An 18145-nucleotide genomic window follows, 5' to 3' on the forward strand; every position below is an offset into this window, starting at 1 on the left:
ACAACACTACATTGATCTTGTGGAGGTAGGATCAGCCGACATGGACTCTAAGTCACATTAAGTGCCACATGCTATATCTGGCAAAATGAATTGTGGCATTATTATGTGCTTGAACAGAGGTCACTGGACCATCCCTCTCGGTATTGTGTGTGAGAGGCAATGTGAATGCGGCCAAGTAAGGTGAGGAAAGTGCAGTTGCAGTGTCCTTAAGTAATCAGAAATAAAGAGGAGGGCTGGGGATATTTCAACCACACAGTTGAATAGAGATGTCATTTATACATTGGACACAAAAAATGGCACGCAAAAATCAATCAATCAATCAGTTAAATTGTAAAGTGCACTACTTACCCGTAAGGGTTTCAAGGCGCTGGGGGGGTGGTGCTGCTGCTGCTACTGGTCGAAAAGCCAGGTCTTGAGTCGCCTCCTGAAAGTAAGCAGGTCTTCGGTTTGTTGTAGGTTGAGGGGGAGGGTGTTCCAGGTCTTGGCGGCGCGGTGGGAGAAGGACCTGCCTCCGGAAGTGGTTCTACGGATGCGCGGGACCGTGGCCAGGGCGTGGTCCGCAGAGCGGAGTTTCCTGTTGGGTACGTAGAAGGAGAGTCGACTGTTGAGATAGGCTCGGCCGGTTTTGTGGAGTGCCTTGTGTGCGTGGATCAGGAGCTTGAAAGAGATTCTTCTGTCGACTGGGAGACAGTGCAGGTTCCTCAGGTGGGGGGGTGATGTGGTCGCGGCGCGGGATTTCGAGGATCAGGCGTGGGGTGTTTCCGTAGTCGAGTCTGCTGCTGACTAGGGCATGGGTGACTGTTTTCTTCGTGTCTGTCAGGATCCATCTAAAGACCTTGCGAAGCATATGGCGGGTGTTGAAGCAGGTAGAGGAGACAGCGTTGACTTGTTTGGTCATGGTGAGTTTCGAATCATGCATATAAAGGCTCTATATTTGTGATAACAACTGATGCGGGTGGTACGTTGAATTAATAATATACAAGAACTGTAACAGTCCTCTTTCTATGGCTATATGAACCCTCCAATAGGAGTTGTTCATTGGACTCTTAAGGACTTGAGTTCGACACTCCAGCGTTAACCATCATTCAGCTGTGTTGGAGACCGCTCGTGATTTGGGAAGCGGGTCCTTTGTGGATAATATATATATATATATATATATATATATATATATATATATATTCACTGAAAAAAACATAGGTTATAGACCATATATAGTTAGGAATTAGCATTTACAAAACCTTATTTTACTCACACAAAACCATTGAAATTCCATATATAGTTAGTTGCACTAACTATATATCGCGCACCCGCAATTCACTGCTGATGATGTCACATATTACATCATTCATGACATGGTCAGTGACATCACTGATGACATCACTGATGACATCTCAAATGACATCACTGATGACATCACTGATGACAACATGCAGTGACTGTATGTTTCTGTAAACTTAAAATATGTCTTACATATTGAAGAATGAGTAGATGTATAAGTGTCTGGACGAAGGATTTAGTAGGTGCATGACTGAATGTATGAGTGAGTGATTAAATGTGTCTCACTGAGTGCATGGGTTAGTGACTAAACTGTCTTAATTTGTGCATCATTATGTCTTTTGTTCTGTAAACTGCTGCATGTGTTGATCAGTAGCTATATGAGTAACTATATGGGTTATTGATTGATTGCCCAAGTATTTGTATGGGAGACTGAGTGTGTGTGTGGCTGGCTGGGAGGTGTGTGACTCTGTGCAGATCAATGTGTACTTGTATCAATGATTGTATAAGAGAGTAAGTATGTGTTAGTATATGTTTGAAAATGTAAGGTGCTCTATGTTTAACTGTATAGATTAGAAAATGGAAGTGTGATTGATTCTTTACAGGACTGACTAGGTGTGTGAGTAACTCCATGGATGAGTGGCAGAGTGTGAGTGTCTGTATAGGTGTATGAGTGCATATGATAGTGTTGTAAAGATGAGTGATTGTATGTATGAATGATTGTATGGGTAAATAAGTGAGTGTTTGTGTAAACATAGGAATCAGTGAGTGCGTATGTAGTAACTAGTATTGGTGTGTCAATGGTTTAAAAAATTATACTCTGTATTTAACACTCGGTGTAACAGAGGTTATATGAAAGTGTGAGGAGATGCATTGTATTGTCACATGAATGATATCATCAGTGATGTGACCAATGATGTCAAATGAGATGTCATCAGTGATGTCATCAGTGATGTCATTTGAGATGTCATCAGTGATGTCATTTGAGATGTTATCAGTGATGTCATTTGAGATGTCATCAGTGATGTAATCAGTGATGTCATTTGAGATGTCATCAGTGATGTCATCAGTGATGTCATTTGAGATGTCATCAGTGATGTCATCAGTGATGTCATTTGAGATGTCATCAGTGATGTCATCAGTGATGTCACTGACCATGTCATGAATGATGTAATATGTGACATCATCAGCAGTGAATTGCGGGTGCGCGATATATAGTTAGTGCAACTAACTATATATGGAATTTCAATGGTTTTGTGTGAGTAAAATAAGGTTTTGTAAATGCTAATTCCTAACTATATATGGTCTATAACCTATGTTTTTTTCAGTGAATTTTCAAGGTTTTGTAAATGCTAATTCCTAACTATATATGGTCTATAACCTATGGTTTTTTCAGTGAATTTCATTGGTTTTTTAAAAGCTAATATCTGTAGCTGTAAAATGTATTCTTCTTTAAATCCAAAAATATATTTTATATGTTTATTAATAATTTTTTTTTTAAATATTTTTTTTTCTTCGCTCCCGCTTCGCGAATCGGGAAGTTTCCCGTTAGCTGACCTTGATGCCGCGAAATAGTCTGCGAACCGGTAAACGTTCCTTTAGCGCAACTGCCGCGTTAGAAAACAACATCGTGACGCCTCGCGTCCGCATGATGTTTCGCGCTGTCGCGTGATACGTCATATGACGTGCTACGTTAGCCTACCCGAAAGCGAACTGGTACGCGAAGCGAGGCGCGAAGCGCAGGTTCACGGAAGCAAACCGGGAGGCGGCGCAAAGCGCGTAACGTAAACACAGCAGGTCATGTGACTTGGTAATAACACTTTTCATTGGTTCATTTCACTTTTGGTTTCCTAATGATGTAAGACTAGGGGCCCGATGTAGGTCGGTCGGTAACGGCCGAAAATACCGATTTTCGGCCGTTACCGACCGACCTACATCGGGCCCCTAGTCTTACATCATTAGGAAACCAAAAGTGAAATGAACCAATGAAAAGTGTTATTACCAAGTCACATGACCTGCTGTGTTTACGTTACGCGCTTTGCGCCGCCTCCCGGTTTGCTTCCGTGAACCTGCGCTTCGCGCCTCGCTTCGCGTACCAGTTCGCTTTCGGGTAGGCTAACGTAGCACGTCATATGACGTATCACGCGACAGCGCGAAACATCATGCGGACGCGAGGCGTCACGATGTTGTTTTCTAACGCGGCAGTTGCGCTAAAGGAACGTTTACCGATCGGAATAGAGACAACGGGATGTAGGAGGCCGAAATCCTGCGAAATCGGCGAATTTACCGAATCGGAAAGTCACCGAGTCGGTAGAAATCCGAATCGGAAAAAAATTGGGCTCGGGAAAATCTCCGAATCGGTAGAATACCTAATCGGAGATTTTTCCGATTCCGACATTTTTCCGAATCGGAATTCTACCGACTCGGTGACTTTCCGATTCGGTAAATTCGCCGATTTGGTATAAATTCCGAATCGGTGAAAATCCGATTCGATGCGAAAAGCTGAAGAATGAGATGTAGGTAAGCACTGAAATACCGAATTTGCTTCAAATTCGGTATTTCAGAGTCGGACATTACCATGGATTGGAATCAGGTGGTAACCAGGTGCAACCTATAAAAAAGGACCCAAAATGCAGTTCTACTTGCAACATGGCAGCTTTCTATGTCATAGCAAGACGGCTACGGCTACAGCAGGAAGGAGAGAGGGAATGGCTGAGACAGGAGCAGGTGTATAGACAGCGGATCACCCTGTGCATGCTGACAGATCCAGAGATCCTACAGAGGTACAGGCTGGAGGCAGAGACCATCAGAGACCTCATCAGGGACCTCCAACCCCTGTTGCAGCACCCCACCCCAAGGGCACACGCAATCCCTGTGCAGGTGCAGGTGCTATGCTGCCTACACCTGCTGGCGTCTGGCAGCTATCAAAGTGTAGTTGCTGTGGCAGGAGGGGTGACCCACAGCAGCCTGTCAAGGTTCTTCCACAAGTTCCTTGATGCCATGATCCAGAGGATGGACCACTACATTTCCTTCCCTTCCACCCATGCAGAACTGGCACAGACAAAAGCTGAATTCTATCAGATGGCAAGATTCCCCCACATCATTGGCTGCATAGATGGCACACACATACCGATTTGCCCCCCTGCTGACACGGAATACGTATACCGCAATCGGAAGTCACGGCACACCATAAATGTGCAAGTGATATGCAATGCCAAGTGTGTGATCAATGACCTGGTTGCAAAGTTTCCGGGGAGTACCCACGACTCCTATATCTTCCAGAGTAGCGGAATTTATGCACGGCTGATGGCAGGGGAATTTGGCGAAGGATACCTCCTAGGTAAGACACAGTGTCAGACCCCCATAACCAAAATTGCAGTGTGAAGTACATGTATGCATGTGAGTAATGTTACCCCTTCTCCTTCTAGGCGACAGTGCATATGCCCTACGCTCGTTCATTCTCACCCCTTACCTCAACCCCTCAACACCCAGCCAAAGGAGGTACAACCGTGCCCACAAAAGCACGAGGAACGTAGTGGAAAGGACCTTTGGCATCTGGAAGAGCAGGTTCAGATGTCTGCACAAGAGCGGAGGTGCAAGGCAATATACCCCCATCACCTGCTGCAAGATTATTGCTGTCTGTGCAATGTTGCACAACCTTGCAGTCAGGAAAGGCACTGAGGTAGAGTTATCCGACTACGAGGACCCTGACGATGACAATGCTGTGCCACTACCACTACCTGCTGGAGTCTCTGCACCAACTGACGGCAGATACAGGCGTCAGGAGATAACAGACAACTATTTCTGAGTGAGTACAGATGCACAAACAGATCAATGTATGTTTTCAGAAATTAAATTTAATAATGTTGCATCAACGTTACTGCACTGATGTGCAACAAAAGAAAAGTTAAACAAGAAGGGGTAGAAATGTCCAATGTCCGGGTTGCCTCACCCGCACTGGCAGTCTTATTTTTTGCTGCGCTTAGCAGGCCCACTAGGATGAGCCTCACCCCCTTCTGAATGCCCTGCAGCCTCAGCTGAGCGCCTGCTGCTCCGGCGCGGCTCTGACGCAGCGCTGGCCGGGCTGCTGCGGCTGCTGCTGTCCACAGCCTCGCCCAGGACGGGATTCACTACGGTGTTGGAGATCAGTAGTGTCTCCATGGCGGTGGTAATACGGCCCATGCCCCTAGTGACCTCGGACATGTTCTGTGTGAGGCTGGCCTCCATGTTTGCCCCACGTTGGCATAGCTGGGCAGTCGCAGCTGCAAGGCGGTTGAGTGACCTGTTCTGTATTCGTGCATCCCTGCGACGACTCAGCTCATGGTCATCCAATCTGTTGCAGAGCTGGGTGATGGCAGTGGTCATTCGGCCAATAGATGTCGCTATTTCCTTGTTGCTGTCAACGAAGGTCTTGAAGCCCTGTGTCATTTCACCCATCTGCAGGTTGTGCAGGCGCAACTGGCGATGGCAGGCCAGGATGGATTTTGCCTGCATCCTCTGTATCGTTACCATGCTGGTCTCCAGCCCTGCGAAGACGCTGCCTCCCGGTGCTGGTATTGGGCTGCTGGTTGCACGTGGCCTACGTGGATTTCTGCTGCCCTGCTGTGTGTGCTCTGGTGACGCTGGTGTCACGGGGTCTTGTGCAGGAGCCTGACCCGCTGCCCCCTCCATGATGACTAATGGAGCTACAATTCTCCTCCGGGCCGGGGAAGTGGCAGGGGCAGGGTGGCTCTGTGGTGGTGTGTTCTCCGGGGAGAATAGCAATGAGGGCGACTGAGACTGAGACAGTCAGGGGGAGTGTGGAGTTGTGAGGGAATGTCCAGTGTCCTCCTCATTGGCCAGGGCACAGCTGTTGTCCTCCTCCTCCTGTGCTGCTGCACTGGTGCTTGCCACCGCCACCGCACTGGCTGTTGGTGCTGGAGCTTGTGCTGGAGCTGATGCTGCTCCCCCGCCTGATGGTGCCCCTAGGTATAAAGAAGCATTTGTCAAGTGGGTGCTAATGTGTTCCAGTCACTACTATTAAAGCATTGCACATCTCATTACAAACACGTTGATGCTGTATTACTGTTATTTATCTTATGCTTCTGCTGTGGCATTTTTGGTAACTTTTGCAGAGTACATTTAGCAAGATGCATTGCTCATGTCTGTTGCTAGCAGTACTGGCCTGGGGTTTGGCTGTGCATTGGGTCTGTAGGGGAGGTGTCTGGTATGGTGTGTCAAGTTGCGCATGCTTCTTACCTGTAGCTGTAGCTCGGAATGAGCTATCCAGGTCCCCAATTCCCACGACACTGGCCCTCTCGATGGTGGTCGCCACTAGTTCCTCCAGCTGAGTGAGGGGTGGCGCACGGTTTGTTCCTCCTCCAGTGAGTCCAGCCTGCTTGTGCAGGTCGGCCAGTTTGCGCTTGGTCACGCCACGGATGTCGTAAAACCTCTTCTTGAGGTCGTCTAGGCTCCTGTGGGTGACACCAACTGCATTCACTTTCTCCCCGATGTCGATCCACAGCCTCCTCTTGGTGCTCTCCGGAACAGTGAGGGACAGCCTTCCATATAGCTGGGTGTGCACCCTCACCACCTCCTCCACCAAAGTTTGCAGCTCCATGGTGCTGAATTTTGGATTGCGCTTACGCGCTGCCTTCTGGCTCTCTGTGCTGTTAGCCATGTCTCACAGGGATCCTGCTCACAATGCTGCTCTCTCTGTGTTAGCTCAGCTCAGGCAGCTTTCCAGAAAGTTCTGATGAGTTGCACCTGCCTGGGTTGCCACTCCCTGTGGGGGAGGGTGCTTACAGCTCATTGGCTGATGTCTTCAGTGTCACTCAACCTGCTCGGCAAATCGCCATTCTCCGAATCGGTATTTTCCGAATCGGTATTTTCCGAATATGTTCGGTAAATACAGATTCGGAATGTATAATGCCTTCCTATTGGCCTTTCGGCCCATGGGGCGTATTTATATTTCCGATTCGGCGTTTACCGAATCGGTTGGTTCCGCATTTTTTTATTACCGAATCGGACGTGTCCGACCCGGCCTATACCGAATCGGTACTTGGCGATTCGGTACGTATCGACTCTCGATACCGAATGCTACCGATTCGGTATTTTTCCGACTATTTTTTCCTACATATCATTTTCCGATTTTGAAATACCGATTCGGTACGGATCGGTATTTTAAAATCGGTAAATGCGTTTTACCTACATCGGGCCCTTGGTCATGTAATCTAAAATTAACACTTTTCATTGGTTGAGAACTATTGTTTTTCCCAAATGATGAAAACCCCTCCTTCTTTCCTCACTCTGACTTTCATCTTTGTGAGAGAAAGACCCTTTGTTACCAGTGAGCAATGGCTTCTTTAGTAGCTTCAGCTGGTGCTTCCCCACCACCTCCACCACATCCAAGGAAGAGAGGACCACCTGCTGAAGTTATAATTCAGCAAGAAGAGGAAGAAGAGGAAGAGGAGGAAGAGCAGGAAGAGAGGCAGTTTTTGCCTGAAGAGCCCAGGAGGTCTCACCGGAAAGAAAACTTCATTTGGCAATTTTTTAAAATTCCCAAAGGCCAGAAAAAAGTAAATGCAAGATACGTAACTTGCCTTATATGTCAAGATAGACTGTCCAGAGGGACCGAGAAGAAATACAGTTACGGAAACTACACAATGCATCGCCATATGACTAGGTGGCATCCTAACAACTACAGTGCTGCACAGTTTCGTAACGATCTAGATAATCCCCCTATTATGGCCAGAAGATCTGTTGTACCGGAAGTGACGGGACCAGAGGGCAGGGAGATGGTGCCAAATATACAAATGAGATTTGGGGAAGTAAAACAAATCTGCGTACATTGCAATGGATTCATTTGCTACAGAGAAAGTAGCATCACTCTGTTCAACAGAGCTATTGACAATCATCTTCCAGTTTGTCCGAAACGCCCCAAATAATAAATTCTTTTTTTTTTGTTGCTCCTGTTGAGCCCTTTACAATGAATCGTTTTCGTTCCCCCCCCAAAAAAAACCAAAAAAAATATAAAACCGTTTAGAAAAATTCAAAAAAAGTAAAAAAATGTTCAGAAAAATAATAAAAAAAATATAAAACAACAAAAACAATAAAAAAAAGTTCTTTTCAGAACTACCTCCCCGTTATTAAAAAATTGGTAGAATATTTGGAACTCTGCCAACCTCTATTTCTCTTGGTTCGCTTCCCAGTTCGCTCGCCGGTACGCGAACCGGGAGCGAACCAAACATTTTTTTTTTTTAAAAAGAACAGTAAGTATAAGGGATGGAAACAGACAGTTATGTTAAAAGAAAGACAGCTATAGAGGAGTAAACTAGAGATACTATTACCCGTAATCCACTGCTGATGATGTCACATATTACATCATTCATGACATGGTCAGTGACATCATCAGCAGAGGATTGCGGGTAACAGTATCCCTAGTTTACTCCCTATAGCTGTCTTTCTTTTAACATAACTGTCTGTTTCCTTCCCTTATACTTACTGTTCTTTTTAAAAAAAAAATTTAGATCAGTCAGAAACAGTGAAAGTAATAGAGACAGAGTGAGTGACCAAGAGTGAAGAAGTATGAGAAGAGAGGGACTAAGAAAAATAGTGAAGGAGTAGAGTAATTAAGTAATAGAGAAAGGAATGAGGGAAGTAGCAAAGGCAGGAAAGTGATTCTTAAACAAATGAAGCAGTGGAAGTAATAGAAGTTAAATGTGATACAAATATAACAAAAAGAGTGCAAAACATTTACCTTATAATTGTCGTTAAGTTAGTCATTTGTTCTTTTTATACTAAAAAATCTGTGAAAGAGAGAACAAACATTTGAAAAATATTAAAACATGTTTTTAATAAATTAGAAAAAACAAGGGAAAAGATTGAAGGACAAATAGTTTTTCAAGAACTTTGACACTTACAGAAGCCTCTGCTTCTCCATGCCCCTACACAGTCCTAAAAATATACATTTTAAACTAATAGTATCTTGATGCAGATGAAGTGAGTCCTATCTTGCAACATTGTGCATCTTTTGCATGACTGCTGGATCGGTTTCGTGTGGCATTGTTTTTTTACAGCATGACACATCTGCCTAGATTCATCATTTTATAATTTTGTCCCCTCATAGCAAATCTTTTCAACCGCGACTGCGTCACAAAAGTGACGCACAGTGGCGCAAAAGAGGCATACACCTATCATAAATCTGTCCCTAACATTTTAAATAATTGATTCAGGATGACAATAAGGTGTGGCCTATCCAGAGGTTTGTTTAAGGTGAGGCCTACTCAGGGTTGCAGATCAAATTTACACTTATTGAAGAATACAGAGGAGATAATACATGTGAACGCCTACTAATGAAGTAAGTCATGTCCACTTCACTCTTGAACAAAGGCTAGACCTCTTCTGTGTCCGTGGACAGACCTAAACTTCATCTGCACAATGTCATTCGTAAACTTAGGAAACACAGGTGATGTAATTGAAAAATGTGGAGTTTATTTTCCTCATTTCACAATCACATTACCTGTGTTGCCTTTGCTTAGGTATCTCATAGTGCAGATGGAGTCTACCATATCGAACAGTACACAGAAGTTGAGCAGTGTATACAACAATTTTGACACTTAGAAAAGCTTCAACTTCTGCATGTCCCCTACACAGTGCTAATTATATACATTTCAAAGTGATGGTATCTTGCTGGAGATGAACTGAAACCTATCTTGCAACATGGTGCATGTTTTACACAAAAGTGACCCACAGCGGAGCAAATGAGGCGCACGGTCATCATAAATCTCAGCCTAACATTTTAAATCATTGTTTCAAGATACCGATAAGGTGTAACCTATTCACAGATTTGTTTCAGGTAAGTCCTACTCAGACTTGCAGATAAAATTTAGGTTTGTTGAAGAATACAGAGAAGAAAATACATGTGCAGGCCTACCAACCAAGTGTGTCATGTCGACTGCACTCTTGGACAAATGTTAGACCTCCTCTGTCTCCAGGAACAGGCCTAAACCTCATCTACACAATGTGATGTGTAATGTTAAGAAACACAGGTAATATAATTGAAAAACGTGCAATTTTTTTTCCTCATTCCACAATCATATCACCTGTGTTTCCTTTGCTTAGGTATCTCATTGTGGAAATGTAGTCTATCATATGAAAGACTACGTAGAATATGAGCACTGTATGCAACAACTTTGACACTTACAGAAGCCTCACCTTCTCCATGCCTCCTACACAGTTCTACATGTACATCATAAATGCAAACAGAACAGAATTAATTATACATGTTAAATGGTTTATTTTTGCTGTTCTCAGAATGTATCAAATTTCACTAAAAACAGTGACTTGAAGGTATTCATCATATAACAGCGGGGAAAAAAAAACACAATCAAAATGATTGTGTTTAAAAAACCCATACAACATAACAAATCAGAATTCAGAACTCCTTAAAGTTAACTTACTTTCCATAACGGCGAAGGATGTCCTATGAACAGCTTACACTCTGTTGTGCTGTTATTACTTTCTGAAAGAAAACCTCCATCGTTTTCAAAAACATGTTACATACAATAAATGACTTCTCGCTCTCTACCACACGTTTCCACAAGGCCAAATCGTGTCAGAGCCATTTATAACTCTTGGAATTCTTGTAAGCCAATTCCGTCATGTTGTATTTCCGCAACTTTCAGAATTAAAATGTTGAAGATCATTTTCACAATCCTGGATTACTAATATCTTACCTTTCTTGCTCACTCATGTTCTACATTTCCTATGACACTGATACTGCTTACTATAAAGCAGACTTACACTATCTCTATGACTACTACAATTATTAAATTCTCTACATCACTTTTAATCACAAAGCAATATAAAACAGTAGACAGCATTGCAGACTTACATTCCCTCTACTCCATGTTTTGATTGGCTGCTTGAATTTGCTTATAAAAAGAAACAGTTTTTCTGAATTCATTCAAAGTGCAGTTATTTCAACATGACGTCCAGTGTTATGGTAAGAAGTTATGTCTCTGTACTACACTTATCCTCAAGGCCAAATCGTGTAGGAGCCATTAGAACTTCTTGAAATTCCTCAGAGCACATCCCGAGATTCTTTCCCTAAAATTTTGGTTTTAAAAACACCAGGTAAGAGTTTTTAAGGTCATACGGCAATTTTTTTGTGAAAATTAAAACAGAATCATTGCAGAATGACCAGCCGTTTCTAGACTTTAAATAAGCTGTGTAATGTCCTGATGTTATTGAAGGACCGTCATGATATATAATTGCTACAGTTACAAAAGTCCTTCCTGATATTGACAACTGTGAAGCCACAAAATTTTTAATTAAAGTTGTCAATTTTGTTCCATCAGGCCTACATCGTTGGAACATTAAAATAACATACTGGCCATATGTTCGTATAAATAATGTGGACATCATTTCAGATTTACATTGACTACACTCCATGTTGTGATCAGCTGCTTTTACTAGTTTATTAAAAGAGACTGATTTACTGTCTGGCAAACTTAAATATATAAATCTTTCTGAGTCTACACTAGTACTACTTGATACCCTACAGTTCTCGCAGTCATGCTGCCATTGATAAGAAAGCCCAAACAGGTGATCTACATCTACACCTTCAGCATGCAATACATCAAGTATATACATTAAAAACTCCTGACAATCTTGCTGAATATTTTGAGAGAATTGTGTTTGGCCTGAACATCTGTCTAACAGATTTCGAATTTCAGACACACTTTCTATTTTTGTTCTATCTGTGCTACATTTCTCTAACACAGAATTTAACAAACTGCAAAATCTTTGATCAGAATTGACCACAATCTCTTCTTTTACATTTTCTAGAGAAAACAAAACATTAACCACTACATTAGCATAGCAGTTGACACCAGAACTGTTTTCAAATTGAAAACCAACAACATCTTCAACAGAATCCTTTTTGTTTCTGCTTATAATTTCAGGTTCATCGACTTTTCGTCTTTTTGCTGCAACCTCCCTAGTATTTGTCACATTTCTTCGTTTCCGGCCTACCACACGTTTCTCAAACAAAGGATATTGAGGCAAATGTGGCGCATACTCTCTTCTTAACCTATTGTATTCCTTAACACAATCTAGATCCGCACAAATGTTTGTGACATCACACTCAATCAAGTACAATCCCGATAAAGTTCTAACTCGTGACAATGCCACATATGCCATACCCTCCTTGAACACAGAACTGCCAATATTCACCAATGCACTGTCTACACTTAAACCTTGCGATTTATGGATTGTCACCGCATATGCCAAGCAAACAGGAAACTGCTTACGGCGAACATATAAGTCTTTTACAAGCAAAAATCTAGCAGAGCAACAACCAATTACCTGTACTTCCTCAATGCCATCAAATTTAATTTTTAAAAATTCAATTCCATCTCTATTTCTGTATTTCACAAAATCAACAACATTACCCATTGATCCATTTACCAGACCTCTTTCAACATGTAAATTCCTTCTTAAAATTATACGGCAGTTCAAGCACACATTCAGAGTCTTTTCAAAACCTGCAGTTTTAGATATAGTCTTCTCTAATGAATCCAATTTTGATTTCAAATTCTCAGACAAAATAATTGTTGATCCCATATGCTCTACTCTGTCAATAGCTTCTAGTTTCACAATCTCCTGCTTTTCCAAATGCAACATTTTGTTGTTGAATTTGGCACATTCTGCAAGAGTTGGCATCAAACATATTCCAGGTTTCTTCTCAGTAATTTTCTGAAAAATATTCTCAGGCACAACATCTTGTTCTGGATATAAATTTGACAGTAATCGTGCATGTAAATCTTCTTTCCCATGCTCGGTCACTTTTCCAATTCTAACATCTTGTAGAATACTCTTGTAAACTTCATCATTCGCCTGACGCATATTTTCATGCAGTTCAGCATAATTGAAGTTTAACCATATATTGACGTTGCCAATGCTCCCTAGGCACTTCCTGGTATCTTCATGCCTGAGCATTTTGAACACAGGTTGCCCTTTCACTGGTGTCAGCTGCAGAAGATCTCCGAAAACAATGATGTGTTTGCCACCAAATAACACATCATACTCTGTTTTGAGAACTTCTTGCATTCTCAAATGCACAAACGCAAGCATGACATTGGAAACCATGCTTACTTCGTCAATGATAAGAAGTTCATTTTCCTCAAGATTCTTGAAACTTCAAAACAAGCATCTTCAGATAGCTTGTGATATTGTAATCTGTTGTCATGCTCCACTGGCAGCATCAGTAAACGATGTAAAGTAATCCCTTTAATGTTATGTGCTGCCAGTCCAGTTGGAGCGGTGACAACACAAGACAGCGATGACTCTGTCCTTTCCTGCAAATAGCATGAAATTGCTTTAATAAGGAAACTTTTTCCAGTTCCCGCTTCTCCACTCACGTACAGTCGGACAGGCTTCAACGACGTACATGAACACTCTTTCTTGTCATGACTTAATCCATGATCAATTTGCATGGTAACTTCGTCATATATTTTCCTCTGCTCAACGTTGAGTTGTCTTTCCAACTCTTTTAAGTTAACCGCATCCTCCTGAGCATGTGCCATGGCTCTTTCCACTTCATTCATAGCAGTGGCAGCTTCATTTTCGATAACAGGTCCTCCTAGTGGATCCTGACTCAATGAAGCAGAACTCTGACTGTCCTGAGAACTGTCTCTGGCAATCTCGGCTGCAATCGTTGCTTCCTGCTCAATTTCCGCATTCAACATTTCTACATATTTGGGAAAAGCAGGACATTCTATGGTCTCCTTGGCAGCATTGAAAGAGTCTTCGTAACAGAGGAAATCTCCAAGCAGTTCCTCTTCTGCACGCCAAGGCTTGAAAAGTTGCAAAAGTGCTAAATAGAAAAACTCCTTTTTTTCAGGAGATTCGCCACTCAATTTTCGATGGTTTACCAAGTGGCATTTTCTTTGCTTGACCAGACATCCCTCACTTCCTATTACAGCATACACTCCTTTCTCAGTATCTTCTTTGATGTTCCTCTTGAATATGTAATTTTGAAGAACCTCATACAGACAAACATTGTCGAGGTGTTTGCTTCGATTTGGATAATATGTATCCAACATGTTGGTCTTCAAAATGTCGGTACTGTTTGGCTCCTTTTCCGCCAAATACTCAATTTCCCGCACAGGTTTCAGAACTCGATTACGCGTTGCAGCAAGACCAAGACTCGCCCAAACGATACTCCTGGACTTGGCATAGAGACTTGCTGAAGACAACCGGTCAGAGCATTCGTAAGCTCCGATTTCTCGATGCGACAACATCTTCAGACTGAAACTGTACAACTTCTTGCTGAGGCTCTTTTCATGTGAAATGTCCTCCCACATATCCTTCAATTCTGTCTTCTCTTTTTTGGTGATGTAAGATGTCACATACCGAGCCACAGCCATACAGTTATCAGCCACAAACTGTATATCCATGTTAGCATTCCACATGGACAAAATCACCGGGTTGTAGTCGTTGATGTACTTGGACTCTTCGTTCCTCTTCAAATTGTATGTGTTTTTAGGTGATTTCTTCATCACAATATGTCGCAGCGAAGACATCAAACTGTTTACTCTTCCTTTAGAAATCACCGGTCGTGGAAAGCCGAAACGACATTTGGTGTAGAACTTGTCCTTGTTTCGGAATTTACGACGACAGTACTTTCCACATCGATGGCTTTGGAAACGTAGAACTTTTTCTCTTAGGCTTTTCTTCTCCTTTGCGTTTGGAACAGCACACGTAGAATACTGTTGTATGAAACTCATCACTGACTCTTCTGGATCCGTTCCAAATTTAGGTGCATCCTTGATCCACAGCAGCATATGTATATGAGGAGCACCTCTTGCTTGGTACTCCTTTCTCCAGAAGAAATCCAACACCTCTCCAAGAGGTGGATTCTTCTTATTCATGATGAAAGACATCATAGCTTCAAATCTATGATTGAAGTACCTGCATACATTGACTGGATCCAAAGAGCACAGTTCTCCGGGTGTCTTGAATTCGATGTTTTCGATGTTTGCATTTGCCTCTCGTAGAAATTCAAGTAAGTCTTCCCAGCCATACTCGGCACAGCTCAGAGTGAGGAACCATGTGGGAGTTCCTAAGTTCCTCAGCATACATTTTAAATCACCATGACGACGGTACCAGTACTCATTAGTACCACGCTGACACGCCATGAGATTAATCAGGTGAGAATCCAAAATACTGTCTTGGACATTGACTTTATCCATAAAGTCACTTGCCGACATGTTTTGCATATGTATACCACTTTTCAAGATGTGGTTCACTGCATATGACAGTCCAGACAGATCGCTTTCAAACAGGAGATGAAACAAATAGGGAATGCATTGTCGAAACCTAGCATCTCCTGCATACAATCGCAAAGTCCGGTATTCAGAAGCAGGAATTTGATGAGGTCGCTCATCATATCTTCCTCCCTGACCTGTTGGAAAAAGCTGTGGGAAACACCGAGCTTCCAAACTTTCCTCCCAAACACTAATGGGACTCCCTTTGGCTTGTTTCATTTGAAACAACTCAATAGCATTCCCCATGACTTCCTTGGAATGCAAAGGATGAACACTATAATGTTCATATATTTCTTCACTAGTACAGGGTTCTACTTTCTCAATTTGACCAGCACACAAATCGCTATCCTCTTCCTCACTTACTTCCTCTTCTGCAACATATACATTTTTATAGTATTTATTATTTTTTTTCAAATACAATGTTGCCTTTTTGACTTTCCTAACATCCACTAAATCTTGCCATATTTTCTTATTCTTTGTCGGAACCCCATTAACTAAGATAACCAGAGGTTCCTCTTCCACTTTTTCTACTCCAATTGTGTTAATGTTTTTCTTCAAATCTAGAGGCAAATAAACAACTCTTCCCTTTAATCCTCTCTGTAAATCTGATGGAGGCAATTTCCCTGTCTTTGGCTCCATTCTTACAATAGCCTGAAAGGGATGGATACTTTGAATCAAAATAGATTCATAAGTATTTAAATCCTTCAATTCAGAAGGAATCTCAACCAATTCCAGATTATTATGAACTGCTCTAGCAGGCATCTGGTTTTGATTTAATTTGTTACAACAATAAGTACACACACGTTGATCCAATCCCAAATCAAAACAATTTTCTACCATCAAGTATGTTGTAAAATCCTTCCATTCACTATTATTTTCCCTTTCACTTTTTGCATATAAATCCACTAACTTAGTCTGATTCTTATAATAAGTGCGTCGACAACACACACAAGTGAAATTTGGCCTCTCACTTGATTTCACCTCAAACGTTGCAATTTCCCTCTGGAAATTATCTGTACTGGAAACCTGTACACTATCTTCCACATTACTCTCTTCTTCTTGGTCAATTTCAACATTCTCCTCTTTACTTCCAAAGTAACAAAACTCAATTTCTTCACATATATTCTTCACATCTATTTCAGAACCATGCAAAAGAGCAGCGCATAATTGTTTAAGCATAATTGCTGGACTCTTAGCATAATACAACATTCTAAGTAATTTCCTCACTTTATTATGATGCACTGCTAGCATCCTGAAATGATGAAAAACACTCTGGCATACTCTCCTGGAAAGACAAGCCAGTGAATGCCCATGCAAACCTGTCACTTCTCTCACTCTGCAAGGATCTAATTCTTGCAACAACTTCATTTTCTGCTTCAAACTTTTCTTATTAAATGACCGTATAAAATCACAAAGCAAATTGATGGAATCCTGTCGTACACTGCAAATACTACTACACTTCCAGGTGTACACAGGACCCTTAGGACGTCTTCCTAAAACCTCATTACCTAACACCTCTTCTATCTCTGTTGTCACAAGTTTTTCTTTTTCAACTGGACAACCATCTTTCACTTCATAAGCTCGACCACTGGTGTCAACTGCATGCACCAAATCATTATCCTGGAAATAACTCTCCTCATTAAAAAATGCCTCAGAGCTTGAACTATGCATCCATTCTCCAGAAAAAACTTCACAAAAATTACTACGATTAACTATTCTCTTCCATCTACTATTTCTTTTGAAATCATAAATTGCCTTGTTTACCTTCCTAATTCCATTGATTATCAAAATAAATAACTTACGTTTAATTTCAAATGCCTGATCAATGACTTTCTCAACTATTTTTTTTCTCTTATAAAAAACCACTTTCTGTTCACCTTTCTTAATATTTTTTAACAAATTGCCAATTATCCTGTTGCGGAACATTCGTTTACGAATGTCCCTAAACTGTTGTTTCCTTCTACTATCATGCACAGAGTTATCTCTTGCTCTAGCAGTAACATTTTTCATTGGCCTTTCCTTTCCGTTTGAATTGCTTCTCCTTTTCTGGACTGAAACATTTTCTGTAGTAATATTTTTTTTACTACAGATATTTCTTATGAATGTTTTTGTACTCTTACCCGGTGCTTTCTTGGTGACTTGACAAATATTTTTGTTAGAGGACTGCTGCTTTTTTTCATTCACCTGCTGTCTTTGACGTTTTGCAGCCTTTCTCAGTCTTTCTTTGGTTGGCATGCTGAAATCTTCAAATGATCTGCAGTTGAATCTGTGGTAAAATATAATAAAAAATGTTATTAACCACTATTACCCAACAGTAAATCAATAACAGTCATCAAAAACTTAACACACTACTTAACATTTTTACATAGAAGATTTTTTAGTGCTTGGCAAATTTAGATTACAGAAATAGCAGAAAAGAAATGGAATTTATATTCATTTTACCTGTGCTGTTTTATATGTGAATCTGATCTAATTTTATGAGCATATTTTAATATTTTATTGAAGACACTACACATAACCTGTTTTTGAAGGTGTCTTTATTTTTAAATTAAACGGTT

General features: G+C 41.5%; 1 protein-coding gene across 3 annotated transcripts in view; it reads left to right on the plus strand.

Annotated features, from left to right (window-relative positions):
* The window catches only part of ADCY1 (adenylate cyclase 1), a 1411272-nt gene that overhangs the window by 1247259 nt on the left and 145868 nt on the right, over positions 1-18145 (plus strand). The gene's annotated exons all lie outside the window — the stretch shown is intronic.

This window comes from Lissotriton helveticus, chromosome 4_1 (genome assembly GCF_964261635.1).
Source record: "Lissotriton helveticus chromosome 4_1, aLisHel1.1, whole genome shotgun sequence".
NCBI classification, from domain to species: Eukaryota; Metazoa; Chordata; class Amphibia; order Caudata; family Salamandridae; genus Lissotriton; species Lissotriton helveticus.